The sequence below is a fragment of the Helianthus annuus genome, chromosome 3, assembly GCF_002127325.2.
Source record: "Helianthus annuus cultivar XRQ/B chromosome 3, HanXRQr2.0-SUNRISE, whole genome shotgun sequence".
Lineage (NCBI taxonomy): Eukaryota > Viridiplantae > Streptophyta > Magnoliopsida > Asterales > Asteraceae > Helianthus > Helianthus annuus.
The window spans coordinates 8,765,154-8,771,618 of NC_035435.2; positions in this window are offsets into that span (position 1 = coordinate 8,765,154).

Consider the following 6,465-nt stretch of genomic DNA (forward strand, 5'->3'; position numbering starts at 1 on the left):
ATATACTTTAGTAATTAAAATAATAGTTTTGGTAGTATATCTCAAGTATACTTTGGTGTAAGAATAAAAGTATTGGTAGTATATCAAATTATACTTTGGTTTGAAAATAGCATATCAACTATGCTTTGGTTTAAAAGTAGCATATCAACTATGCTTTAGATAGTATATCAAGATATACTTTAGTTTAAAATAACAAAGTAGGTGTGTTAAAACATATGTTGGATTTTTGTACATAGTATATCAAAATATACTTTGGTAGATCACATTTGAGAGCACATCAAACTGTACTTTTGTAGTATATCAACATATACAAAGAGAGTGTGATTTGGTATTCAACAAAGCCTTAGTGTATCAAACTACACTTTGGAGACTATAGAAATACCACGAAGGCAATTTCTATTTGGTTTAAATTTGGTTTCTGACATTCCATACAACAGGAATGGGGTGTCTAGTCCTATAGCGCTATATCATACTACCAATCGGCTGGGTGAATGTATAAAAATGGTACAATCCAACAATTTGTTTATTAAGTTTTGGAAAATCAGTGTTTAAACCATAGGTAATTGTTTAATTTGTCAAAAGAATATGTATTAAGCATGTGTAATCATATAGTTTAAAATCAGGAAAATAACAGATAGGCATATATGTTTCACCCCAAAACAATTGAAAACAGTAAAAGAGGGGACTATGTACTCACTTGAGATTGCAAGTATCCTTGATTAAGTGTCCTAACAAAGCTCGGGAAATCAAGGAATCAAGTGGCACCTAGTATGGATCACTATGTTAAACAATCGGATCCTAAGTCGGAAGATAGGATAGAATGAAGTTCTATAAATCAAATGAGTATTTCAACTCATATGGCATGATTTAATAGACCTAACATTCTGATTTGGAAGTTTACCTAAGTGCTTTTGACCCGTTTCGACCCATTATGGTAGTATAAGCCACTATAATGCGTCGTTTGCGTAAAACTAGGTTCGGATGGTTAACTATGTGCTATGTCAAGTCTTACATGCCCAATTATCCCTAAACATGTTACTAATTCAGATTATATGTCAAAAATATGTTCACATAATCAAAATACGGATTTTAGCTTCAAAAGGGCATTTTGGTCATTTCCTATGGGCATACAAGCTAACTAGCATACGACTAACCAATCCTATGTGATCATAAGGTATAACCTCAGTGGTTATTCCCTATACAACTATGATCACTAACTAAGCTTGGTCGGATCCTAAAGATCGACCAAACGGGTCGGGTTCGGAAGTATAAGCGGTTGTTTAGACCGCTTACCTTACGACCCTAAACAAGCACAAACTAATAGTGTCGAGTTAGACATGTCAAAACATGTCTAACCTACTGATTTGGTATCAAAACAAAGTGTTTTGATACCCTAAAGTAGTTCCGTTGCAAAATGCGTGCTAAAACGCATTTTGACCGAAACTTTGACTCGACACTACAACTAGTTAACGTGGTAATCAGCGGCTATAATCACGAAGGATTATAACTATCGTGATTACAGTCACGTTTCAAAGTTCAATTGAACTTTGACTTGACCAATTGATGGTCAAAACCGAAAGTCAAACTGTTGGCCAAACCGTTTGACTTTCTGCACTACAAAAGGAAAAAGGAAATAAAAAGAATGAAAGAAGCTCACTTAGGGTCCTTGCTATCTTTTCTACAAGAAGACAAAGTCCCAAAAAGCTTAGAAGAGAGCTCCAAAGCAGATTAGAGAGGAGAAGAATGAGGTATGAGCATGGAATGAATGAAGTTGATGGCTATTTATAGTTGTAGTGGATTAACAAGATCATTCCACTTGTTTTTCTTAGCCATTAAGCATTAATCCTAGCCATACATGTGTTACAAGCTGATTAGAGCCTTGGTGAACACACAAACTTGCCCACCACACAAAGAAATTGCACAAACAGCCCTTGAATTTGCAAACTGTTGCTGAAAATGAACTTTCTGCCCAGATGTGGCACTCGCGTAGCGCGACGGCATAGGCAGGAGGGCTCGCGCTACGCCACCATGCATCAGGTTCAGCAAAGTTTCAAAATTGACAGAAATGGTCCCTGCACGTGTTTAAAGTCTTTTTCGATGCGTTTAAACCCCGTTAACCTCATTTCAAGGCTCTAAAATGAAGTTAAAGCATAGGGGACCTGAAATATGCTCGAAAACATCACGGATGTCGGTTCGTTTGGTCGTACGATCGCGTTGTTCGGTTATTTACGACGAAACTCAAACGGATGCGAAAACGAACCAAATTAAGCAACGAATGGAATTTTTGCATGGCGATCACTAAAATAAAAATATTTTAGTGTGTACAAAAATTTTGGATGTCCAGATGTGGTCAGAACGTAAGATATGCGCGAAAATGCAAACTTACGCCGTTTTTGACACTTTTAGTCCCTGAAAGATCACATAAGCATGTTTTCGCACACCGAACCACTCAAAGCTTGTTTCTAAGCTATGATTAGGTTATATATGGTATGTTTAACTTATGATCAAGTTCCGGACTATTCGTTACCTTACGAATCGGTATAGTTTCGCAGTTTGACGCAAATAGTCCCTGCGATTGAATAAACTTGTTTTTGCCATACCAAACCTTCCAAAACTTATTTCTAAGTTATGTAAAGGTCATTTAAAGTATGTTAAGCCTATTTCACTATTCCGGAGTGTTTGTTGCGCTAAAACTGATTACGTTTACGCACCAGTGCGCATATAACTTTCCAGAAAGCGATTTAAAGCTCGGAATTGAACAAGAATTGATATGTGCAAAGGATACACATATTTATACAAATCCCAGGTATGAAACACAATGTTTCATAGGTTTGGAATTTGTTTGGTGTTCGTGGTGACACAGGTGTCACACATTTCAAAGCCTGCGTTGCGATAATCGAGTTGCGCGTTTCGAATATGCGTTGCGTTGCGACACATTACGGCTATTGAGGAGGGTAGAATAGGTCCTTACTCAACGTCATCGTGAGTGTTAGTATGTGCGATGTGATGTGTTATAGCGATAAAGTATGCGTAATATGCGAAAATATTGCAAAATAGCGATGTATGCGATATAGCTACATTATGATCTGAATCTCTGGTGCTAGGCATAACGAGTATAACGAGTAGTAACAACGTTCGAACGTGCGGGTTGTTACAGTCTCCCCTGCTTTAGGAAATTTCGTCCCAAAATTAATCCACAAGCAGGGTCGCGAGAGTTGATGACGAGGTAGCGAGCGATCGATAGAGGATTAATGCGCGAGAGCATTTCGAAGACTAAGCGAGAGCGACAAGTTAAAGCGATTCGTATAATCAAGGTGATAACACACACAAGAATGCGATCCCAAAGCGTTTTAAATTTTCAAAAAATCGATTAATTAGGAAAAACTTGTTTATGAAAATCTTCTCACGGTGCGGTGTTAACTGTATTGATGTCTACACCAGCGCTATGAGAAGGGTTTTGGTTAGGTTATGGAAGATCTAAAAGTGTTTCAAACTCGTTTTACGAAATTTTCTTGCCACACGGTGTTAACTTGAGTCGATTGTCACACCCGTGTTACAAGAAAATCTTGTTTTGTACAAAGGTTTTCGGAAAAAGTTTTATAGGAAAAGTTGGTTTAAACTTTTGCGTAAACAAAGCCTTTTAATAATAATACCAAAAATTTAGTTTTTAAGGTCAGCCCCACATGGCACCTTTCCACCAAAGTTCTACAATATGGTTAAAACACTTATATATAGGAAGTACTAGCGGCGTATCCACCATGTTTTATCCATATGGCTTCCATCTCGTGAGGCAGTGTCATCCGTGTCGATTTAGTACAGACAGATTTGCGATGACTCGGTCCAAACGAGAAAAGGGTTGGATCAAGTCTTGAAGGCGAACTGAGTGATGAAGTCGTTTTCGAACTCAGTTTAGTAACACAAGCGAGTGCAATAGGCGGTAAGTGGGACGCGAAAGTTCATAATAAGCGAAGACGGCGGCGATAAGCGATAAGCGATAAGCGACGAGCGATAGCAACAACCGTCGAGCTATAGGCGATGATCGAGGCATTGCAAGCGATGGAAACATGCGATTTGATTTGATTTGATTTGATTAAACAACACCACAAATCTTAACTAACATTGGACCCCACATGGCATTTTTCCACAAAAGTCTGCTGATATGGCTAAAACACTTATATATAGGAAGTACCAGCGGCGTATGCACCATGTTTTAACCCTATCAGTTTCGTCTCGTGAAGCGAGGTCATGTGTGCTAACATAACACAGATAACAGAAATAACGGTAAGCGATAGCGGTGGCGATAAACGTTAAGCGGTACACCATGAGCGATGGAGCAATACACAAGAGTTAGAGCGATACACATAATAAGCGATTGAGCGAACACACAATAAGCGATTGAGATTGCGAGATAGATTCCAGCGATAATGCGATTGCGAGCGTGTTGACTTACGAAAAGTCTTGCGATTACACGCTTTGAGTTGCGATTGAGATTGTTACGCCTTGAGATGTAGTGTAGTGTGTCGAAAATAACCACAATAGCATAATAGGTCTACGTTCCAACTCCACATGGCACTTTCTTCACAAAACTTCGGTTAGCATGGCGAAACACCGTCATGTTTCAACCAGGCGCCTCTGTTTTGTGAATAGGTGTCACACTTCGTCAGACATGGTCAAGACACTTATATATAGGAAGTACCAGCGGCGTATCCACCACGCTTAACCATGCCCTGAACGTTAAGGCATCATTGAAACTCACTACGATCTCCGTGCACTAACCAAAATAATCTCCTGTGCACCCGTGATTAATTTGATTCTTGCACGTTTATTGTACCTTATCTCAAGAACGCATAGTAGGGGTAAAATGCATTATATAGTACATAGTGCTAGCGTATAGATTGTGCACGAGTATAAGAGAGAAATAGAATCCACATGCGTCGAGAGATAGAACAAGTTCCACACATAAAAGAAATTGACGGCGATAAGTCGTATTATTACAACAACATTTAGAAGCAAAATAACGTTGCTGTGGAGTACTTCTGCGGAGACTGCGGTTGTTGCTGAAATTCCTCAAGGTTGCGGTCCCGTGCGACAGTGCTACGTAAGATGACCATACCAGTTGCAATTTGCACAATAGCGACAGTTAGCTTCTGGCGGGTGATGATACGTACACGTGAAACATAGGGGATGAGCTCCGTTGTAGGCGCGTTTCAAGTGAACTGGAGCTGCTTGGAGAGGTTCTGGTTATGACAGCCCAGTTGTTGAAGAGTTTGGGCTCATGGTCTTCCGTTTACGGCTGGGCTGAGCTTCCTGAGATGATGTAGTGTTGTCGGCGGATTCGTCTGATGATTCGCTGGAGGCATCGTCGGAGGAATCTTCAGAAGAATCGTCGGATGCATCGATGACGATTGCTTGATGAGCTTGTTTGACAGGATTCTGGGAGAAGAATCCGTCCAAGACTCGTTTGTCGTTGATTTCTATGGCCAAGCGGTAGGTTTCTTCGATGGTAGCAGGTCTTGCAGCTTCGACAAAATCTCCCACATACTCAGGCAAGCCGTGAATGTACTTCGTGATGGCTTTCTCTGAAGTGTTGAATTGACTTGGGCAAATTATGCTAAGCTGTTTGAAACTTGCGGTGTAGTCAGCATTATCACCTCCGATTTGCTTGATTTTCCAAATATATTCCAACAAATATGAAAACTTTTCATGGGATAAATGTATTCCAACAAACAGCAAAGTGTGTTTGGCAGAACAAGAAGATGAAAAGTTGGCTGAAGGTTTTTGTTGGGATGATTTTTGCCCAGATAAAGATCTCATGGCCAAAGAGATGTCCAAAAACACTTCAAATGTTAATGCTTTCTTTGCTAATGCCTATGATTTGAAATGTGCAGAAAGAAGCAGGAAAGTTATGGAAGCTGCTGAAGCAAGATGAAGAAAGCTTGAAGAAGAGGAAGAAGAGGAAGAGAGATTAAAAGCTGAAGCTGAAGCTGAGAGAAAGAGAAGAGCTGAATTTTTCCAACCAGACAGAAAGAGGTTCCTGAATTTGAAGTAAAAGTTGATGCTGAACCTGTCAACATTCCTGAAAAATGCATGAACTGTGATTCTTTAATCAAGCAGAACAATGAGTTGCTGCATAACATAAACAGATTAAAAGAATCATATGATACAATGAACAGAGAAATCAACAAGTATACTGATTCAAGTGGTGAACAAGCTGTGGCAATGAATACACTGAAGATAGCGTACCTGAGACAGCTTGATGATGCTAATTTTCATATAAAGAAGTGTGCAGATCTGGAGTTGGAGTTAGCAACACAAAAGATAGAAACTGAGAAAGTGAAAAAGTTATTAGAAAGTTACTCATGTTCTACTTTTGTTGTTGACAGGATTTATCCGGTTGTGGAAAATTTGAAGACGTTTGGAGAAGTGAAGACGTCCGAAGAAAAGAAATTTGTGACAAAAGACGAA